Source organism: Gorilla gorilla, chromosome 10 (genome assembly GCF_029281585.2).
Source record: "Gorilla gorilla gorilla isolate KB3781 chromosome 10, NHGRI_mGorGor1-v2.1_pri, whole genome shotgun sequence".
NCBI classification, from domain to species: Eukaryota; Metazoa; Chordata; class Mammalia; order Primates; family Hominidae; genus Gorilla; species Gorilla gorilla.
This window is the reverse complement of record NC_073234.2, coordinates 85,389,733-85,412,880: the sequence shown is the minus strand read 5'-3', so window position 1 is coordinate 85,412,880 and position 23,148 is coordinate 85,389,733. Positions and strand designations below refer to the sequence as shown.

General features: G+C 38.5%; 1 long non-coding RNA gene across 1 annotated transcript; it reads left to right on the top strand.

Annotated features, from left to right (window-relative positions):
- Window positions 1-1,662: 1,662 nt before the first annotated feature.
- On the top strand, window positions 1,663-21,856 carry LOC129525679 (uncharacterized). The gene is made up of 3 exons (XR_010129496.1): window positions 1,663-2,068; window positions 21,248-21,365; window positions 21,464-21,856. It is a non-coding gene; the product is annotated as an uncharacterized lncRNA (long non-coding RNA).
- Window positions 21,857-23,148: the final 1,292 nt, after the last annotated feature.

Sequence of the window (23,148 nt, the reverse complement as noted above, 5' to 3'; positions counted from 1 at the left end):
ATCATATGGTAGCTCTATTTTTAGTTTTATGAGGAACCTCCAAACTGTTCTCTGTATGGGTTGTACTAATTTACATTTCCACCAACTGTGTACAGGGTTCCCTTCTCTCTACATCTCCAGTATTTGTTATTGTCTGTCTTTTGGATAAAAGGCAATTTAACTGGGGTGATATGATACCCCCTATGTTTACTCAAGGCCCTAGGGCTCTACAATCAGCAGGTGGTGAAACCAGCCAGTTTTATATTCGTCCCTTTGGGTTATAAGTTTCCCTAGGCCTTGGGCGGGTCCAGAGATACTGTTTGGGAGCCAGGGACTGCAGTCAAAAACTTTAGAAATTTCCTTGATGTTCTACTCTACTGTGGTTAAGCTAGCACTCAAACCGCAATACAAGGTCTTTCACGTTCTCCCCTTTCCACAAGTACAGGAGCCTCTCCCTGTGGCCACCACCATCACCAGCACACAGCGGTTTCTTCCAAGCCACTACTGATGTTCACTTAAACCCCAGGGCTCATCAGTCAGGCTGTAGTGAATGCTGCCAAGCCAGGGACTCTCCTTTCAGGAGAATGGGCTCCCCTCTGGCCCAGGGCAGGTCCAGAAATTCTGTTCAAGAGCATAGATCTGGACTTGGGGACCCCAAGAGCTTACTTATTGTTCTACCCCAGTGGCTGAGCTGGTACCTGAAGTGCAAGAAAAAGACCCCTTTACTTTTCCCTGTTCTTTTCTCAAGCAGAAGGAATCTTTCACCATAGCCACCACAGCTGGGAATGTGCTTGGAGACACCTGAAGTCAGTATGTTTCAGAGCCCAAGGCCCATGGTGTACTATCTGGTTATTGCTGCTGGTTATTCAGGGCCCAGGGGCTCTTTAGTCAGCACATGACAAATCCTGCCAGGACTGTGTCCTTCCATTCAAGTCGGTGGGTTTCCTTTTGGCTCAGGATATGTCTAGAAATATCTTCCATGAGCCAGGGCCTAGAATGGGGAGTGTTATGACTCTGACCAGTACTCTATGCTCCTGTGGCTGAGTTGATATCCAAGTTGCAAGATAAAGTCCTCTTTACTCTTAACTCTCCCCTCCTTAAGCAGAAAGAAGGAGTCACTTTTGTTGCTGCCAGCACTTTTGTTGCTGCTGGCTGGAATTGGAGTGCAAGGACTGGCATAAATACTTCTTCAGCTCCCCCAGCTGGTGTTTCCCTAGGTCACATGTCACCCTAGTCCACTGACTCTGAGCCCAGCCCAGCATGAGGACTTGCCTAGAAATTGCAGTCCTTGTGTCCTAGACTGCCTTTCAGGTTTACCTAGGAACTCAGAACACTCTGGCCCACGGTGGCAAGGCTTGTCGAGAAACTCAAGCTCTGACTGCGGGATGGGTAATTCCCCTCAGGCTAGCCCTGGTCCAGATGCTCCCTCTGTGGATGGGGTGCTGGCTAAGCCCAACATGGCTTTATTTTCTGCTGACAGAACAGCGCTGAGTTCAGTGTAAAGCCCTCTAGTCATTGCACTCTCTCTCCTCCAAATGCACAGATTCTGTCCCTGTGCTACATGGCTGCTGCTGTATACTGGGGAAGAGGTGGCATCGTGATTCAAGACTGTCTCTCCTCCCCTCCTCAATGCCTCTTTCAGCAAGATGAAGTTACAACCAGGTACTGTGATTGCTCACCTGGTTTTTGGTTCTTGTGACTCTTCTTTTCTGTATGCAGATAGTTGTTAAAATTTGATGTTCCTGCAGGGGGAACAAATAGTATATAGGCTTCTATTTTGCTGTCTTGGTCTACCCCACCTGCACAATTTCTGTCCTGAACATTAGTATTGCTATGCATTTTGGGCCCTGTGCAGAAATTTTGGAAAGCAAGCCTTATTCCTGGTAAATTGGAAAATATTAATCAATTTTTATTTCTCCTATTCCAAGGGGGATATCTGAGGGAAAAGAAGGGCATTGGTAGGGATTTTCTTTTTCTCTGAATTTTTCTATGTCCTTTTCTAGGTATTTTCTGTGTTCTTTTCACAATCTCATGAAGAAATATCAGCTCACCTGACTAAGGACCCTTGTTGAAAATAACTAATCTTCAGGTACTTAATTAATTCCTGCAAAAGAGAAGGATTTAGCTGAAAGGGAGTAGAACAAAAATGCAAACTTTTATGAGCCTTACACCAGGGTCAAGACTAAAGAAAATCATGAAGACAATGTTTGGCATTGGGATCCTTGACTTCTCCTTTCCCTGTCCTTTACCATCATGTTGCACACAGAGTTCTCAAACGCTTAATTTATAAATGTATTACCTACTTCAGGAGTATTTGCTTGTCAACAAGTGACACAGGACAAAGTTAGAATATGTAAATTGTCAGTTTTAGAAATTTATAAATCTGTAAGCAATATGAGGAAGGTGTTTATGAACACATGACTTTCTCTACCTAAACAAGACTGTTTGATGTGGTAAAATGAACACTGGATAATTATAGTAGACACAGCATTTTAAAAATCCATTTTTCCTTTTTGAGTAATAGTATAATAGTATTCCAATTTCCTTTTGTGGAATTACTTCCCCTATTAAGTGAAAACTTGGTGAGACTGTGAATAAAGTACCTGCCTCTACTGGCCAGGGTGTGGACGAATGACTCAAGGCAGGTCAATCTGACTGTTTCTTCCTGGTTCTTTAATGTAATGATGCAACTTTAACGTAACTCTTTAATGTAATGATGCAGAGATAAGGGTAAAACAACAGTTGGAACCTCTTATTCAATGATGGCTCTCTTTCAGTTCCTATTCCTGAGACTAACAAAGCTAACTGGTTTTTTTTTTTTCTGATCTTGGTACTCTAGGATTTGCTTTACTTCTGTGAGCACCCCATAGTCTTCCAACATGATTATTTTTGCTTAGGTTAGCCAGGGAAGATTCTATTGCTTACAACCAAAGACTCACATTAGATTCAAGGTATTAGGAGGCATGATGGCTCTCTGTGAAATACTTAGCATCTCTGGCTCTATTTTTTCATATGTGAAAATGATGTAGTAGGACTACATGGTTTCTAATTTCTTCTCTAACTCTGAAAGGAAATAAATATATAAAGCTAGCCCTCCCTAAAAGCCACTAATAATTCTGAACATATGCCTATTCCTAGATGAATAAGTTGGGGGTTAATGCACTTTCCCATTAACTGTGACTTCTAATTTGGTCTTTTAGCATGCCTTCAGCCTCTAGGCCCTGGGGTCCATTTAAGGTCATTTAGGCAGAGGCCACATCTGTGGTATCTGAATTATCTGGCTAAGCATCCTGTACTCATTGGGTATTTGCCAACCATATGCTAGATCAGGGTCTGTCAGAATGCCCTCATTTTGGAAAACTATTTAAATGGCAAGAAAAATTAGATCTTAGAAAGAAAAGCATGGGTATAGAGCTCAAGGAATTGGCACAGCTGGGTATCATTAGCAATAATCAACCTTATCCAGTATAAAAAGCAACAGAAAGTGATGATGTGGGAGCAGTGTGTATTTGTATGTGTATGTAAGTTTATGTATGTATTTGCATATGTTTGTATACATGTATATGTCTGCATAATAAATGTATATAACATTTTTTAAAATCTTGGTTTCTTTGACTGCTTTCCCCCCCTCACCCTGAACTTGGATCTTTCTACTGTATCCCAGTGGGAGTGTTTGATGTATTGAAATCATCTTAGAATTTCACAGTCTTTGAGGCAGCAACTTTGATGCTGCAGACACAGAGGAGGGCTAAATAAATACATTATTAACAGAAAAAAAAGTGCAAATACTAAATAGCTACTGGAGAATCTAAGTTCTAAAAACATATCCATGAAAGATTCACATCTTTTTTCCCCATAATGACTAATTTTTTATTATAAAGTAATACTATTACTTTAGAAAACAAAAACTTGGAAAATATATGTAGTATATATAAAGGAGCGAGTAAATGTTACCTACACTCTTACCACTCAGATCTATTAAGTAACATTTTTGGATATTTTCTTTAATTTGCAGAAGGTAGTTTTTAATGAAAGAATCCAAATTTGGGATTTACTGAGCTTAGTTTGGAAATTCTTAATTGCAGACATGCATTTTGTCACCAATTTGCTAAATAAAAACAAGATAAGAGTTCCCTTAGTGTTGCTTAATTTAGCTTTATAAATAGACTTTAAAATCACTGTTGTACAAATTTTCTTTTTGAAGCTTAAATTTGGCATTTTACATTTGCCCCTCCAAACCCATTCTCTTTAACCTACTCTATTGCACCAATCTCTGCTCACCTTCAAGTGCAAGCCCAAAGCCCCTCCAACCACACAAATCCATAGCACACATTAAGATAGGAAGAGACAGTCAATAATAATTGAACACTTACCATGTGGCAGGCAGTACACCAAAGTCTTTATATATATATGTGTGTGTGTGTGTATGTGTATACACACACACGCACACACACACACACTGGGTTGATCTTCAAATCTAAAGGCTTTTTATGTGCCATCTTGTTTAATCCTTACAAAATCTTATGAAATAGATATTATTCACATGCTTACTTTACTGATGAAGAAACTACATTTCAAAAATATTAAGTGACTTGCTTAAGATGGTCATAAACTAGTTACTGGTAAAGCCGACACTTCAGCTCAGGTCTACCTGATTCCAAAGCCACTGTGCTACTGCAACATATAAGGACAAAGAAAAGGCAGTGGCCATGCCTAGACAAAATTATGAAGAAGACAAAAGTCTGTGTTTTGTGCTCTCAATTCCCAGCCAATAGAAACCCATTTTAAAAGTATAGTGTTTGATGAGAAGGAGAATATTCACCAAAGGCTTTAAGTATTAAGTATTCAGGTGGGTGGGATGCTCTTAACATTATGATGTTCATTAGGAACATTGATGTCTAGGACATTAGAGCTCACAGGATACTTACTACAATCTAATTTAATTCCGTCAATTTACAGATTAAAAAACTGAGGCCTGGAGATATAAGGTTACAATTCTTGTCAATAACAGAGCATCGTAATTGTGATTCTACAGCCTAGAATCTGGGTCCCTTTTTCTTTCAATCTACAGATTCCTGAAAACACCAAGGCCTTGTTGTTTCATAATGTAGATGAATCTGAAGAAGCAAAATGACTTTGAATGAACTTTAGAGGGTATTGCTTGTATATCTGCTAGCTGATTTTTTTCTAGGTTCAGTTATTTTAGGTCAAAGCCAAATAGTGACTAATATTTCCTTTACAGGCTTTGTGTCTTTCTGATATTTTATCAACAGAATGACTTGAGATTTAATCAATGCATACCTCTAAGTCTAAAAATCCTCACCTAAAGCTTTTTCTGTAGTATCTATGTGTTATAATTTATATGTAGTTGATAAGGTAGAAGTTATGCCTGAATTCAATGTGTGTTCTTTTTTTCTATTTGGTTCTCTGCTTTAACTTTTAAAATGGAAATGTGTTGAACACAAAGAGTAACCAAATGAAACAACAGTATAAAACACAGTCTCTTCATTTAGTCTAACAGTAGTCTAGAAAGTAAAAAGATAAATTGAGGCATATAGCTTCATACCTGTTTGAATCCGTATGATTTTTCTCTCAAATGTACTTAACCTTGAAAGAGTTCATTCTGAATATTCCCATCATTACTCCAGTGCTTCTCCTCAATCCAGAACTCAGAAACATGTATTTAAGCCACTTTACCTTCAGAGTCTACTTTTCTTTTCCTTTTTTTTTCTACCTTAAGCTTCATCTTGAGCCTCTGGGTTTGACCACTTAAAATAATTAGGATGCAAAAATAACAAGAACATTTCTCATTAGGATAGAAATGATGAGGACAAAATGTCCATTTAGTTTTATTCTGATAAAGCGAGCTGGAATTCCCAGAAGATTGAATAAGGATAGTGAGGGCAAATGCTATCAGATTTGTGGACTCATAAAGTAATTCTGTAGATATCATTTGACGAAATATATGTTTTGCAAAACTAAGCTCTGTCAGCACCACACCCAGATTATTTACTATAGTGTGCATTTCAAATGAACACATATGGATTTTCTATTTTGATGCATTTTCTTTGAGTTTGCTGAAGGTGTGAGTTGTGTTAAATTAAATGCAGAGAAGGAGATCTAAATGCTGGATGAAAAATGTAGGTGCTGGACCCCTATAATTTGTGTATCTAGTAATCTGTCAAAAGCATAGTGAGTAATGAAGGAGTGATCACATTTATAAATCTCTCGCATTTAAGAATGCTCATAAGTTATACAAATTTAGTTATATTTATACTTAGGAATGTAATACAAAGTGGACATTTGCACATTTTAATATTCACTATGCACTACTTACAAATATCCTTATAATATACTTTTGGCACATGACTTAAAGAACATTAACAGTATTTATGCATCCAGAAATTATCTTCTCAATTCCCTGACAGTGGCAAAAGCTGGAGGAAAAAAAGGGATTTCCACATAATTTATATGAGAGGCTCTCTTCTGTGATGTTGAGTGATTGTAGTCCTGTGTAGGGCTTAGATCCATTCATTATCAAATATTTACTAAATGTCTATTATGTGCCAGGCACTAGGCTGGGTTCTGGATATACAATGGTGAATAAGGTATACATTACTTTAGCTTCCTGGAGTTTCTAGTTTTATGGGCAAGAAAGATAAGATAAATAAATAATTACAAATTGTAAAAGTCCTATAAAAGAAACAAACAGGGAACTCTGGTAGAGAATATCTGGGTTGAAGGGGATAGGCAAAGAAGTCTCCTGTCAAGAGATGACATTTAAATGGAATGCATGATGAAGTACGGAGTGGATGGTGCTCTTGGTTTCTACCATTTATTGAGTTACAGGCCTGGGCTAAAATTTTTTTATATATTATTCAACAACTCTATAATATGATGCCCACATTACAAATGAGAAAACCAAGGGCTTCATTACCCAGGTCACAAAGCTGGTAAGAGATCTGAGATGGGAGAATGACCTGGAGTCTGAATCCAGAGTTCATACCTTTTGAAGCAGTAATTCCATTTCTAGGAAAAATATCAAAAAAGAATAAGCAGAAATTTAGACACAAATTTACCAAACAAGATAATTCTCTGAACTCATTTTAAAAATGGCACTAGTCTTTTATTTGGGGGCTGAGGAAGGAATTAAGATTGGGCTTATAGTTTCACTTAATAATATTCCTCATCTTCCTTTTAAAAAATGATTCATTGGTTTTTAATATATTCACAGAGATGTGAAATCATCACTACAATCAATTTTAGACATTTTCATCAACCTGAAAAGAAACCCCATACTCTTTGGCCTCCCACTACTCCCTACTTCTAGGCAACCACTAAACATGTTGTTATAGATTAGCCTATTTCATATACATCGAGTTATATATACACTTTGGTCATTTGGGACTGGCTTCTTTCATTTAGAATAATTTTCCAAAGTTCATCCGTGTTGTAGCATGTATTAGTATGGATGTACCACCTTTTATTTATCCGTTCATCAGCTGGTGGCGATTTAGGTTGGTTCTACTTTTTAAGCCATTAAAATTATTATTATTATCATCATCATTATTTTTGAGACAGAGTCTGGCTCTTTCGCCCAGGCTGGAGTGCAGTGGTGCAATCTCAGCTGTCTGCAACCTCTGCCTCCCGGGTTCAAGCGATTCTCCTGCCTCAGCCTCCCGAGTAGCTGGGACTACAGGCACGTGCCACCATGCCCAGCTGATTTTTGTTGTTGTTGTTGTTGTTGTTTTGTGTGTGTGTGTGTGTGAGACAGAGTCTGGCTCTGTCGCCCAGGCTGGAGTGCACTGGCGCGATCTCGGCTCACGCCAAGCTCCGCCTTCCGGGTTGCCACCATTCTCCTGCCTCAGCCTCCCGAGTAGCTGGGACTACAGGCGCCCGCCACCATGCCCGGCTAATTTTTTGTATTATTAGTAGAGACGGGGTTTCATCTGTGTTAGCCAGGATGATCTCAATCTCCTGACCTCGTGATCCGCCTGTCTCGGCCTCCCAGAGTGCTGGGATTACAGGCGTGAGCCACCGTGCCCGGCCGATTTTTTTTTTGTATTTTTAGTAGAGATGGGGTTTCACTGCATTAGCCAGGATGGTCTCGATCTCCTGACCTCGTGATTCACCCGCCTTGGCCTCCCAAAGTGTTCGAATTACAGGCGTGAGCCACTGCACCCAGCTAAAATTATTTTTTAAAATTACTTTTATTTGTCCAAATATATGGGGTACATGTGAAATTTAGTTAATGTATGTAATGTGTCATGATCAAGTCAGGGTATTTAGGGTGTACATTATTCAGATACGACACATTTCTATTAACTATAGTCACCCTCCTCTGCTATAAGACCTGAAGTTTATTCCTCTAACTGTATGTTTGTGCTCTTTAGCCCACCACTCTTCAACCTCCCCACTTCTCCGAATTATGCTTCCCAGTCTCAGTTACCTATCTTTCCATTCCCTATCTCCTGCATAAAGTGATAACATGCAATATTTGTCTTTTTGAACCTGGCTTATTTCACTTACGAAAATGACCTCCAGTTCCATCTATGTTGCTGCAAATGACATTTCATTCTATTTTATGGCTGAAGAGTATTCCATTGTATACCACATTTTCTTTATCCATTCATCCACTAATGAACACTTAGGTTGATTCTATATCTTTGCTATTGTGAATACTGCTGCAATAAACACATGAGTGCAGGTATCCCTTTGATAGATTGATTTATTTGCCTTTGAGTAAATACCCAGTAGTGAGATTGCTCCATTGAATGTTGATTCTATTTTTAGTTTTGGAGAAATCTCCATGCTGTTTTCCATGGCGGCTGTACTATTTTACATTCCCACAAACAGTGTATAAGAGTTTCCTTTTCTCTGCATCCTCACCAACATTCATTATTTCTTGACTTTTTAATAATAGCCATTCTGCAGTCTAGCTTAAGATACTATCTCATTGTGGTTTTGGTTTGTATTTATCTGATGATTAGTGATGTCAAGCATTTTTCCCTATAGCTCTTGGCCATTTGTATGTCTTCTTTTGAGAAATATCTATTCATGTTCTTTGCCCCCTTTTGATGGGACTATTTGTTTTTCTCCTGTTGATTTGTTTGTATATTCTGGATATTGGTCACTTGTTGGACAAATAGTTTGCAAATGTTTTCTGTCATTCGACAGGTCATCTTTTCACTCTGATTATTATGTTCTTTGTTGTGCAGAAGACTTTCAGTTTAATTAAGTCCCATTTGTCTATTTTTGTTGTTGTTGCCTATGCTTTTGAAGTCTTAGTCACAAATTCTTTGCCTAGACAAATGCCCAGGAGAGTTTTTTCTAGGTTTCCTTCTAGTATTTTTATAGTTTGGGGTCCTATGTTTAACTCTAATCCATTTTTGGTTGGTTTTTGCTTACAGTGAAAGATAGGGATCCAGTTCCTTCTTCTGAAAGAAGCTATCCAATTTTCCCAACACCATTTATTGAACATGGTATCCTTTCCTTAACCTAAGTTCTAGGCTTTGCTGAAGATCAATTGGCTGCAAATATGTGACTATTTCTGGATTCTCTTTTCTGTTCCATTGGTCTTTGTGTCTATGTTTATACCAATATCATGCTGTTTGGGTTACTATATAGCCTTGTAATATATTTTGAAGTGAGGTGACGTGATACCTCCAGCTTTGTTGTGTTTTGCTCAGGATTGCTTTGGCTATTTGGGCTCTATTTTGGTTCCATATAAATTTTAGGATTGTTTTTTCTAATTCTGTGAGGAAAGACATTGGTATTTTGATAGGGATTGTATTGAATCTGTAGATTGCTTTGGGCAATATGGTCATACTAATGATATTAATTCTTCTTATCCATGAACACGGGATGTTTTTCCACTTGTTTTTGTCACCTTCAATTTCTTTCATTAGTATTTTGTAGTTCTTGTAGAGATTGTTCACCTCCTTGGTTAACTTTGTACCTAGGTTTGGTGGTTTTTTTTTGTTGTCGTTGTTGTTGTAGCTATTATAAATGAGATTTCCTTCTCAGCTAGATCATTACTGGTGTATAAAAATGCTATTGATTTTTGTATATTTTTTTCTGTTCTACAACTTATCTGAACTCATTTATTAAATCTTAGAGTTTTCAGGTGGCGTCTTTTTTTTTAACATTTTTAGTAAACGTTTATTTTTTACATTCCTTAAAAACAAAACAAAAATCACAAGTTTAATACTAACCCTTTGAAATATTGTACACCAAAGTCACCTTACTCATGCAGCAAGTTGGTCTATGTTCTCTTTACTTCTGTTTGCCAGATGATCCTCAATAATTTCTGCAAACAGATTCCTCTTCAACAGATTATATGCAAGAGGTAAAAGCTGGCCAGCAACTTTATGAAAATAATGTGAGCCATAGCAAAAGAGGTCCATTCCCAACTCAAGCCCCATCCGATAATCACATTCATCATTAGCAAACTGCACAAAAGTCATCATTTCCTGAATAAGAGCAAAAGCTTTCAGCCTCAACTATTGTCTTGCAAATTCTCTTGAGGTCAGCATCTGTTTCAGGGAGCTCTCTGTACCTAACATCATTTTTATCTACTGGAACAACAAAGCACCATGAAAGGTCTTTGACACAACTTTCTTATCTCTCTGTTTCATCTTCATGGTTCTCTGTTCCAGTGAGTACCCCCAGTTTTCCGGCTGCTTTTGTAAGTTTTTCATCTATGTTTTTCAAGAGATTAGTTTTCTTTTTATCTGTTACTTTGGGTTGAGTCTTTAGGTTTTTCAAAATATAAGATTATATCATCAGCAAAGAGGGACAATCGGACTTTCTCTTTTCCAGTTGGAGTGCCTTTTATTTCATTTTCTTGCCTGATTGCTCTAGCTAGGACTCTAGATATTGATCGCTCTAGCTAAGACTTCCAGTACTATGCTGAATAAGAGTGGTGAAAGTGGACATCTTTGTCTTGTTTACATTCTTAGAGAAAAGACTTTTGACTTTTCCCCATTCAGTATGATGGTAGTTGTAGATTTGTCATATATGGACTTTATTATTTGAGGTATATTCCTTCTATGCTTAGTTTTTTGAGAGTTTTTATCATGAAGACATGTTGAATTTTATTAAATGCTTTTTCAGGAATTTTGTGTCTATGTTCTTCAAGGATCTTGTTTTTTTGTTGTGTCCTTGTCTGGTTTTGGTATCAGGTGATGCTAGCCTTGTCAAATCAACTAGAAAATATCCCATTCTTTTGAATTTTTGTAATAGTTTCATAAGGATTGGTATTAGTTCTTTGTATACTTGGTGTAATTCGACTATAAATCCATCTGGTACAGGGCTTTTCTTTGTTGGGAGATTTTTAAAATTACTGATTCAATCTCACTACTCATTTTTAGTCTGTTTAGGTTTTCTATTTCTTCTTGATTCAATCTTGACAGGTCATATGTTTCTAGGAATTTATCCATTTCCTCTGTGTTTTCCAGTTTGTCAGTATATAGTTTTTCATAAGTCTCTGATGATCTTTTGTATTTATGTGGTATCATTTGTAATGTCTCCTTTTTCATTTCTGATTTTATTTGGGTCTTCTTTCCTCTTTTCTTGGTTAGTACAGCTAGCAATTTATCAATTTTTTTATCTTTTTGAAAAACCAACTTTACATTTCATTGATCCTTTGTATTGTTTTTTTAGTCTCCATTTCATTCATTCCTACATTGATCTTTATTATTTCTTTTCTTATGCTAATTTGAGGATTGGTTTGTTCTTGCTTTTCTAGTTCCTTGAGGTGAATTGTTTTATTGTTAATTTGTAATCTTTCGTGTGTGTGTGTGTGTGTGTGTGTGTGTGTGTGTGAGACAGAGTCTCACTCTGTCACCAAGGGTGGAGTGCAGTGGCACAATCTCGGATCACTGTACTACAACCTCCACCTCCCGGGTTCAAGCAATTCTCATGCCTCAGCCTCTGGAGTACCTGGGATTGCAGGTGCATGGCACCATGCCTGGCTAATTTTTGTATGTTTTAGTAGAGATGGGGTTTGGCAATGTTGGCCAAACTAGTCTCAAACTCCTGACCTCAAGGGATCCACTGCCTCAGCCTCCCAAAGTGCTGGGATTACAGGCATGAGCCACTGTGCCTAGCCTAATTTGTAATCTTTCTACCTTTTTGATGTAGGTGGTTATTGCTATAAACTTCTCTCTTAGCACTGCTTTTGCCGTATAAGTTTTGGTATGTTGTATTTCTATTTTCATTTCTTTTAAGAAATTTTTGGTTTCCATTTTAATTTTTTCATCGACCCTATGGTCATATAGGAGCATATTGTTTAATTTCCATGTCTTTGTATAGTTTCCAAAGTTCTTCTTGGTATTGATTCCTAGTTTTACTCCATTATGGTATTAGAAGACACTTAATATGACTTCGATTTAAAAAAACCTGTTAAGACTCCTTTTGTGTCCTCATATATGGTCTCTCCTGAAGAATGTTCATGTGATGATGAAAAAAATGTATATTCTGCAGCTGTTGGATAGAATGTTCTGTAAATGTCTGTTAGATCCATTTGGTCTAAAGTGAAGTTTAAATCCAATGTTTCTTTTTTTATTTTCTGTCTATGTGACTTGTCTACTGCTGAGAATGGGTGTTAAAGTCCTCCACTATTATTGTTTTGTAATCTATCTCTCTTTATACCTAGTAATATTTGCTTTATGAATGTGGGTGCACAAGTGTTAGGTGCATATATATTTAGTAGTGTTATATCCTCTTGCTGGATTGATCCTTTTGTCATTATATAATGACATTCTTTGTATTTTTCTATTTTTTGCTGCTTTTGACTAAAAGTTTGTTTTATCTGATGTAAGTATAGCTACTTCTGCTCACTTTTGGTTTCTGTTTGCATAGAATCTTTTTCTATCCATCTACTTTCAGTCGATACATGTCTTTATTGGTAAGATGAGTTTCCCGTAAGCAGTGTATAGTTGAATAATATTTTTTAAATCCATTTAGCTATTCTATATCTCTTAAGTGGATAATTTAATATGTTTATGTACAAGATTATTCATATGTGAGGCTTTGTTCCTATCATATTGTTAATTTTTTCTGGCTGATTTACATATTCTTTGCTCTTTACTTTTTCTCTTATTGTTTGTCATTGTGTTTTGGTGGATTTCTGAGTGGTATCATGACTCTTTTCTCTTCTTCCTTTGTGTAATTGCTTTACCAGTGAGTTTTATACTTTCATGTGTTTTCATGATATTAAATGTCATTCTTTCACTTCCAGGTTCAGCATTCCCTTGAACATTTATTGTAGGACAAGTCTAGTGGTAATCATTTCCTCAGCATTTGCTTCTCTGGAAAGATTTTATTTCTCCTTCATTTTTAAAGAATAAGTTGGTTGGATATAGTATTCTTGGCTGATAGTTTTTTTAAAAAATCACTTTGAATATATTATCCCATTCTCTTCTGGCCTGTAAGGTTTCTGTGGAGTAATTCTTTTTTTTTTTTTTTCGAGATGGAGTCTTGCTCTGTTACCCAGGCTGGAGTGCAGTGGCGCAATCTCGGCTCACTGCAAGCTCCGCCTCCTGGGTTCATGCCATTCTCCTGCCTCAGCCTCCTGAGTAGCTGGGACTACAGGCGCCCGCCACCACGCCCGGCTAACTTTTTGTATTTTTAGTAGAGACAGAGTTTCACCATGTTTGCCAGGATGGTCTCGAACTCCTGACCTCGTGATCTGCTTGCCTTGGCCTCCCAAAGTGCTGGGATTACAGGCGTGAGCCACTGCACCCAGCCATTGGAATAATTCACATAGTTTGATGAGGTTTCTCTTATAGATGACTAGATGCTTTTCTCTTATTTTTAGGAGTCACTCCTTATCTTTGACTTTAGACAGCTTGACTATAAGGTACTGTGGAGAAGACCTTTTGCATTCTATCTGCCTGAGGTTCACTGAGCCTCCTTTATATGAATGTTTAAATCTCTTGCTAGACTTAGGAAATTTTCTTCTATTATTTTGTTATGTAAGTTTTCCAATCCTTTCACATTTTCTTCACCCTTGGGAATGCCAATAGTTTAAATATTCTGTCACCTTATGTTGTCCCAAATGTCACAAAGGCTTTGGTCATGCCTTTTTAATCTTTTTTATTTGTTTTTATTTGCTGAATTGTTTCAAAAGACTTGTCTTTGAATTCTGAGAAATTTTCTTCTGCTTGATCTAGTCTATTGTTGCAGCTTTTACATGTATTTTTTATTTTCTACAATGAATTCTTCAGTTCCAGAATTTCTATTTAGTACCTTTTTTTTTTTTAATGTATCTCTTTGGTAAATTTCTGATTCATATCCTGAATTATTTTTCTGATTTCTTTGTATTATTTTTCAGAATTCTCTTGTATCTCACTGAGTTTCTTTAAAATCAATATTTTGAATCCTTTATCTGGGATTTTGATTTTTTTTTAGCATATCAGAGTTGCAAAGTATATCTGGGATTTTGACCTTTTTTAAAATTAAGATATATTACTGGAGAATTACTGTGTTCCTTTGGAGGCCACATTTCTTTGATTTTTCATGTTTCCTTTGTCCTTATATTGACATCTGCACATCTGGTGTAATAGTCACTTCTTCCTATTTTTACATTAATTTTATAGGGGAAAATTTTTCCTATAGATGTATCTGTAGTGTTGGCTGGATAGGGCACTTTGGCTTTGATTTTGGGTGTGTGGAGTAATGTGGTCTCTGTATGATTTCTTTAGCTATAAATAGTGTTAGTGGTATCTGTGATTTCCTTGGTAGGTTAGGGTGCAGTTTTTAGTGGAGTTTGTGGTGAAGTTGTGCTGGGACTAGGATGCCAGGTGGGCCAGTCTTCAGACCCTAGTGGTGGCAGGGGTGGGCTGAGAGTACCTATCCTTGTGCCCTAGGGCAGTTTATGCTAGCACTGGTGTTGGCAGTTACCAGCAGACCAATTCTTGGGCCTTCCTGTGGCTTACTTAGATGCCAGCAGTAGCAACAGTGGTCTGGGCAGATGGGCATGTTCTCAGACCCCTGGGAAGCTGGTATGAGAGACTGGTGATGGCATTAGCAGTGGTGGGACAAATCTCTAGGTCCCAAGCAGTGTGTGCTGATGTTGGAAGTGGCTGTGATGAGCTAGGTGGGCCAGTCTCCAGGCACACAGGTGGTGCTTGCAGGTAGATGCCAGCTGAGGAGGTTCTGGCCAGGAATTTAGGCCCAAATTCAAGCCCCTGGAGCACTCAGGTACTCAATGTGGTGAATTGGGTTGGGCCATCCCCAGGACTCTGTGCTATGCCATCTCTCTCAGAGGGGGTAGAGATAAAGCCTTGCTGGGTAGGCTTGTGCTCAAGTTCCCTAATGAACTTGCTCAGCTAGTGCTGAGCAAGCACTAGCCATGGTCAGCAGGAACAGAACAATTCTCAGGCCCCAGGTGGAGTGCTAAGTTGAGGGTCTTTAACAGCCTTCAGTGGCAGGGCCTCAGTGGGGCATTCCTCAGTAACTATGGCCTTGCCTGTTGGCTAGGGACTGTAGGTCCCTCTCATGTCCCAGTCCCCATAGGCTTGTTCCCCAGCTTTGATGGCCATAGCCTACACCTAGCTTGTGTCCCAGCCCTGGCTGCAGGAGCCCCCATGCAGCTTGCAACTCAGTCCCAATGGCAACCTGTGCTCTGTTCACATCCCTGTCTCAGTCCTGGCAGTATTCACTTCCCAGCCCCAGCAGCTGCAGCTCACTCCTTGCATGCTTCTCATTCCTGGATGTAGAACTCTCAGTACACACCCCAGTCACAGCAGTGACAGCCTGAGTTTCCCTAATAACTCAGACCCAGTGCCACCAGACCCCAGGACAGTGTGAAGTCTTCCAAAGGCTAGGTTTGAAAATGGCACCTTGCTCTAGCCCTGTAGCTGCTTAGGTCTCAGAAAGGGTGTGGGACCCAGCACAAGCTCCCTCCCTATAGCTGTTCCATCCCATGGTCTCCTGGCAGCTCTCTGTGTTAGTTTCAGGGTTTGGGAGTGTCAGTGGGCTCCCCTGTGACTAGGATTGTATGATTCTATGGTGGGCCTGTGGGCCACTGGAAGTCTCTCACACTCTCCCCATGTTGGAAAGTCATTCCAAGCTCCCAGCTGATCCCAGACAAGTTGGCTTCCTCTTTTGCTTCCTCTTCCTTGATTTTGGTGTTTCCTGTCACTTCTTTGTTGAATTCCAGTGTTCTCTCTTGAGTAATGTATTCAAAGTACGCTTATCTATACACTATTTTGATTCTTCTAAGTGGAGAAGGTAGGCATGCGATGCTTCTAGTCAGCCATCTTGAAGCCTCTCCTTGTCTTCCATTTTTTAATGATTTATATGTAAGAGGTTGATATGGTTTGGCTCTGTGTCCCCACTGAAATCTCATCTCAAATTGTAATCCCCACAGGTTGACCTGGTGGGAGGTGATTGGATCATGGGGGTGGTTTCCCATGAACATGCCCACCTGCCCAAGCCACTGCTGCCCCTACTGGCATCTGAGTAAGCAACAGGAAGGCCCAAGAATTGACCTGCAGGTGAATGCCAACATCAATGCTAGCATAAACTTCCCTAGGACACAAGGATAGGCACTTTCATGGGGGAAACCCATGGCTGTTCTCATAATAGTGAATCTGTTCTCATGAGAGCTGACAGTTTTAAAGTGTGGCACCTCCTTGCTCTCTCTCTTGCCACCATGTAAGATGTGCCTTGCTTCCCCTTCGCCTTCTGCCATGATTGTAAGTTTCCACTGAGGCCTCCCAGCCATGCAGAACTGTGAGTCAATTAAACCTCTTTTGTTTATAAATTACCCAGTCTCAGGTAGTATTTTTATAGTGGTGTGAGAATGGACAAATACAGAGGCTACAAAACAGTAACCATCAGAATTCTAGAAAAGTGGTCAAATTTTGGCCAGGAGCGGTGGCTCATGCCTGTAATCCCAGCACTTTGGGAGGCCGAGGCGGGTGGATTACCTGTCAGGAGTTCGAGACCAGCCTGGCCAACATGGTGAAACCCTGTCTCTACAAAAATACAAAAATTAGCCGGGCGTGTGGCAGATGCCTGTAATCCCAGCTACTCGGGAGGCTGAGGCAGGAGAATTGCTTGAACCTGGGAGGCGGAGGTTGCAGTGAGCTGAGATCATGCCATTGCACTCCAGCCTGGGTGACAAGAGTGAGACTCCATCTCAAAAAAACAAAAACAAACAAAAAAGAAAAGTCAAATTTTATCAGGTTGTATATAGAGAAAGGCAAGGAAATAGATAGAGATAGGAACATGTAAAAGTAAAAGGCAAGAAATAACCACAGAGGAGATGAGTTTTGAGTAATGGAAGAAAGTCTTTCTATTAGATATTAGTCTGAAAGATGCATTTTTCTCTGCACTATCTAAAGCTAGTGAGAGCTATAGGGTTATCCTAAACACAATTAAAGAAAGCACTGTCAGACATTTTTCAGGAAGCTGTAATGAAGAATATTTTTATATAATGGGTACATCTCCAATATTTCCTTAGTGCAAATCCACATTTGTGCAAAATTAAATAAGAACAGAAAACTGAGGGCAATAGAAAGTATGTTTGATGAAATCCATGTAGCTTGGTTTGAAAGTTATACTTTTAATGACTATTAAATAAGGCAGGCAGACAGAATGAGAATTCTTGTCCAATTTGAGTATTAGTTTTGATCTATGGAATGGTTTGGACCCACTTAGATTATGATTCTGTAGGAGCTAATTAATGAAAAGACACATCAGAAAAATTACCAAAAACTTGGAAATGAGGCAAAAACAAAAACAAAACAAAATGGTGACAGCATGACTTTCAATATGAAACAGTAGAAAAGGCCACCCAAGGATTGTTCTTCTCAGTGCTACTGTAATTATAGGATCAGACTTAGTAAGTCACTCATTAACTCAGAGACTTTGTCAGGTAGAGATGGTGGTAATTTCTGCTGGAACAGATGACTATAGAGATTTATGGCCTACTGGTCATTACCAGTTTATATCTAACCCAGCAATCTTATCCTAACGTTTGTTTGTTAAATGTCCTATGAATAATCCAGTTTCTTAACTCTCTTTCAACCTATCATAACATCTTACTGGTTCTCCCATAATTTTATATATGCTTGAGAGTCATGGTTTTGCTTTTTGAAAATTATACTTTAACAAGAATAGTCCATCCTCATTACTCAGATTTATTTTTTATTAATACCCACTGAAGTAGGATTGTTATTTCTATATCACTTGCAATTTGCCATGAATACTTATTCCTAATACTTGACTTATAATGCTATGTATACTTATGTATAATGCTATGTATACTTATGACTTATAATGCTATGTATACTTATGTTAGTTAAATCTTCACAGAGGAGGTTTTATTGTTTTAAACTGGTGCTTATGCAAAATAATCCTCAAAAATTTTATAGGTGAAATACTCAAATTTGGTGGATGCAATTAACATTTTCAGTCAGGACCCTACTGCCCAGAGTAGACAAACTAAGTAAGCAGTGGCCAATTTAGTGCTGCAACTGAGTGAAGTTGACATCATCACAGATCCTTCTGTATCCGAAGGATATAGAAGGATCCTCTTTTCCTCATTCTCCTTTAATCATTCTCCTTTGCCTCATTCTTCTTTTATCATTCTGTATACACTTTGCAGGGTATTTTGAGACAGATTTTTTTAAAGAACAGTTGAGTTGGCCAGGATTTTATATCTGTTTGCATGGCTTTGTTATTTGCCATTCACTAAGGTGAATGGATACCCAATTGCTAACAGCGTCATATACCCTAGGGTTCTATGCCAGATAGTGTTCCACTGATTTAAAAGAATATGGACTGCCATCTGACAAAGCTCGTTAATGGATTACTCCATTTCTTACACTAGAAGCTAATGACAGATAGTTCAGATTGTTTTGAATTATAAGGAAACTTTTTGAAATGAATAAAGACTGATAGCAAAACATTCACTTACTGATCACATCTCACATATCTACATTCCATTAATTCTGCATAAGGTGATGCTCATTGACTGAAGGTAATGTGTGTTTATTATGCTAATGTCCTGTGAAAATAACACCTTTTAAAATTCCCACCTCAAAGTATCCTGCATAAAAGTTGAAAGTGACAACCTGAGCTTTACCGGGGGCTGTATCAACCCATCACTATCTTTCACTTTTGTAAAAAATAAAGAACCAAGGTAGTTGAAATGTAAATACTCTAATTTTGCCTAATTATTGTATAACATCATGTGCCTTATATTAACTGCTATCTCTTGTATATAAACCATTAGTCATCTTTCTGCAATGGCAAGAAAGGGTGTGTGCAGAGAGGCGAGGGTGGGAGGGGGACCACGAAGTTGCCATGTTATTGAAAAGCAACTAGGGGTTCCCTTTGTGTTTTATGTTTACTTTCTGTAGGCAAGTCAAATCATTGACAGGGTCTTGAATTCTTAAGTCCCTCCAAAAGTCTCAAGACCTCTCACTGTGTCCTAACAATTTAACCTTTTCTAAAAGAATTATCTGGCTTTTAAATTTTCAAATCTTCCTAGCTTAGGTTTGTTGTTGTTGTTGTTGTTGTTGTTGTTTTCAAGTATTGGAACAATAGTAGATGAGAAAAACATTTGGCCTTCACACATTTTCCTTCTGGACATGAGTTAATTATGTCCAGTATAGTGTGTGAAAGGAAAACAAATATTGGGGCCCCCAAATCATTAAGCTAAAGGGGAAAGTCAAGCTGGGAACTGTTAGGGCAAACCTGCCTCCCATCCTATTCAAAGTCACCTCTTTGCTCACTGAGATAAATGCATATCTGATTGCCTCCTTTGGAGAGGCTAATCAGAAACCCAGAAGAATGCAACCATTTGTCTCTTATCTACCTATGGCGTGAGTCCTCAACCTTGAAAAAATAAACTTTCTAAATTAACTGAGACCTGTCTCACATATTCGGGGTTCAGAAATGGAAGATTAATCATTTCTTAAGTGATTTGCAAAAGGTAAAATGTGGAAGGAGCACTAGATTTGGACACAGAACTGGTTTCTAGTCTGGCTTTGCAAGTCAGTTTAACAATTCTTTTATCTGCAAAGCAAGAATAATATTTCATAGTGTTGTGATAAATTTGAGGTACTTTGTCATCTGCGAGGTGCTTTACAAATGTGAGATTTCTACATTCTTTGATTAACTTATGTTGAGACTCAAAAAGCAATACACCCAAAGACTGACACTTTAACATACTGAGAGACCTTAGAAGCTGCGTTGGACTCATGGCCTCTCTAACCTTGTCTTGTTCCCCCACAGCCCTGCCCCTGCCTGTGCAGGGAGGGACTCTCTATGAAATTTCCTTATCAGACCAAAAAAGCTTCTTTCCAAAAAAAAAAAAAAAAAAAAGCAATTGTCTTAAACGGTCTCCCTAGGGATCTTATGGGATCTTATCAAATAACCAGGAAATATTAACATCTAGAGAGACTGGGAGTCATCACCACACCAGACAAACTTTTTTTTTTTGGAGAAGTGGTCTTGCTATGTTGCCCAGTCTGGAATACAGGGACTATTCATAGGTACCATCATAGTACACTATAGGCTCAAACTCCTAGGCTCACTGCCAGCACACCTGGCTAAAGACTTTTCACCTATTCTTTGAAAGGAAGCTCCAAGAGATTACATGAATAACTTTATTTGCATAATAAGACAAACTTTGTTCCTGTGCAGCTCCACCTCCTGCCTCCCAGGTCCAGGTCTCCTCTATGAAAAAGGGTAAATAACCTTCTGTCCCCCATTGGGTTATTGGATAATCATTTTCCTGTGAATCCCCCATGCTATGCATGTTAAAATAAAATTTTGTATGCCTTTTCTCCTATTAATCTGCCTTTTGTCAGTTGATTTTCAGTGAACCTTCAGAGGGTAATGGAGAAGTTTTCCCTTGATCCCTACACTTATGCAACTTTACATACTAAATTAAAATTAAATCTATTTTTTTTTTTTTTGAGATGGAGTCCGCTCTGCTGCCCAGGCTGGAGTGCAATGGCACAATCTCAGCTTACTGCAACCTCTGCCTCCCAGATTCAAGTGATTCTCCTGCCTCAGCCTCCCAAGTAGCTGGGATTACAGGCACCTGCCACTACGACTGGCTAATTTTTGTATTTTTAGTAGAGAGCGGATTTCACTATGTTGGCCAGGCTGGCCTGGAACTCCTGATGTCATGATCCACCCACCTCAGCCTCCCAAAGTGCTGGGATTACAGGTGTGAGCCCCCGCGCCTGGCCTTTAAATTAAATCTATTAATCTTTTTTCTTTTTTTTTTTTGAGACAGAGTCTCATTTTGTCACCCCAGCTGGAGTGCAGTAACACAAACACAACTCACTGCAGCCTTGACCTCCTGGGCTCAAGCAATCCTTCTGCCTCAGCCTCCCAAGTAGCTGGGACTACAGGTGCATGCTACCATGCCAAGCTAATTTTTAAATTTTTTTCTAAAGATGGGATTTTGCCATGTTGCCCAGGCTAATATCTATTAATTCTTTTCTCCTAGGATTGAAAGAGAAAACTGGAAAGATTGATGGACTTATGCTAACACAATCAAGCCTAAAAACCAGAACAGTTGTGACAAGGTTGAAGTTCATTCATCAGAAGTGTATGAGATGGAAGTATTCACCTCTATAATTATTTTGCTCACCTTAATAATGATGACTGACCAATTAGGCTGGTCATTGACATTCATTATAAAGATGGCCATAACAGATGTTATCAGCTCCACTGAAGTAATTTAAAGAAAAAACAGCATAGGACTGTAAGTTAGGATGCCTAGGTTTAGTCTTCTGCCAAAGAGAAGGCATGTGATTTAAGGTTAATCACTCAGCCTTTCTGAGCCCATTTCCACTTCTGTGAAATTATGGTTTGGAGTAAATGACTTTCATATTTCTTATTTGGTGTCATTGTGATTCCTTTTCCAGCCATGCCTCCCAATGATGGAGCTGAGGCAGGTATTTCCCTTTCATTACACTTTTTATTACATTTTTATATCTCAAATTTATCTGGAACAGCATTTTAAACTGTTTCTTATTTTGTGCCTACTGATCATTGCATTTTAGGTTAGTCGGAATACCAGTGCTGGCTTTTATGATGTGATGTTTGAAAGGATGCTTCCAAAGGAAATTTAAAGAAACTGATAATTAAATTTATCAGTTCAGAGAATAAATTAGGCAGGTTCTTTTAACAACAAAAATGATGTTCTCAACACAGTCTAAATTAATAATAAGCCAAAATGATCATATTCTAAGATTATGCATATCTAAACCATAGAATGAGACTGCTGATTTAATTAAATCAGATCAAATAAGAAGGTTTTTCTTCAATAACACATCATCACTCAAGCTTAAAAATATTTTGAAAGTGAGAGAATACCATATTCTAACCTCATCTTTACAGAAAAGAATTTTGCTTAGGGGAACCAAGCAAGTATGCTACATCTTGACTTTACAGCTGATAAGGCTGTCTTCCAAAGAAACTGAAGAAAGTGCTCTCCCTTGAAATGTTTAAATGTTAATCAACCTGGTGAGGCTATTTATAAATCAGCCTTAAGGAACTAAATTGAATCAGAGCCTCCTTATAATGTCACATACCTTGTCACCATTTACTCATTTACCTGTCAACCTTCCTTGGCTGCCACAAAGGCCAAATAAGCAAGAAGTAAAAACTTAGAGAAATGCCTTGAGACCAGAAGATTTTCTTGAGGTAGGATCAAGCAGGATGGGGGCTGAATACTGGGTCTCTGAAGCTGGCTACCTGCAGCAGCTATGCTAGTGTCTACTGTATTGAGTACGTTGCTACTGGTATGAAATCAAGGTATGGTTAGCAAGAAAGAGGAGGAAATGGCTTCTGGTTAGGCAACAAACACTGTCTTTCATACCTGTTATCCAACATACCCACAACTGATTGATTTCCTCTGAGTGAGTACCTGTTCAATCATGATTTCCAACCTTTACTCCTTTTCTTATAAGCTACAGAACCCCTAAAGAAAAAGCAATCTATGCAAAATAGAAAACAAAACAAAACAAAAAACTAATAACTTCTTTCACTTGAGCATTCTAATATGGGAGACCAGAATATGCCACCCCAAAATATAAAGGACTGTTGAGCTGAAGACAATTAAGAGGATACAGGAAAGCTCTCTGCCCTCCTTCTATAAACCTAAAAGCAGGACATAGATTTACAAAG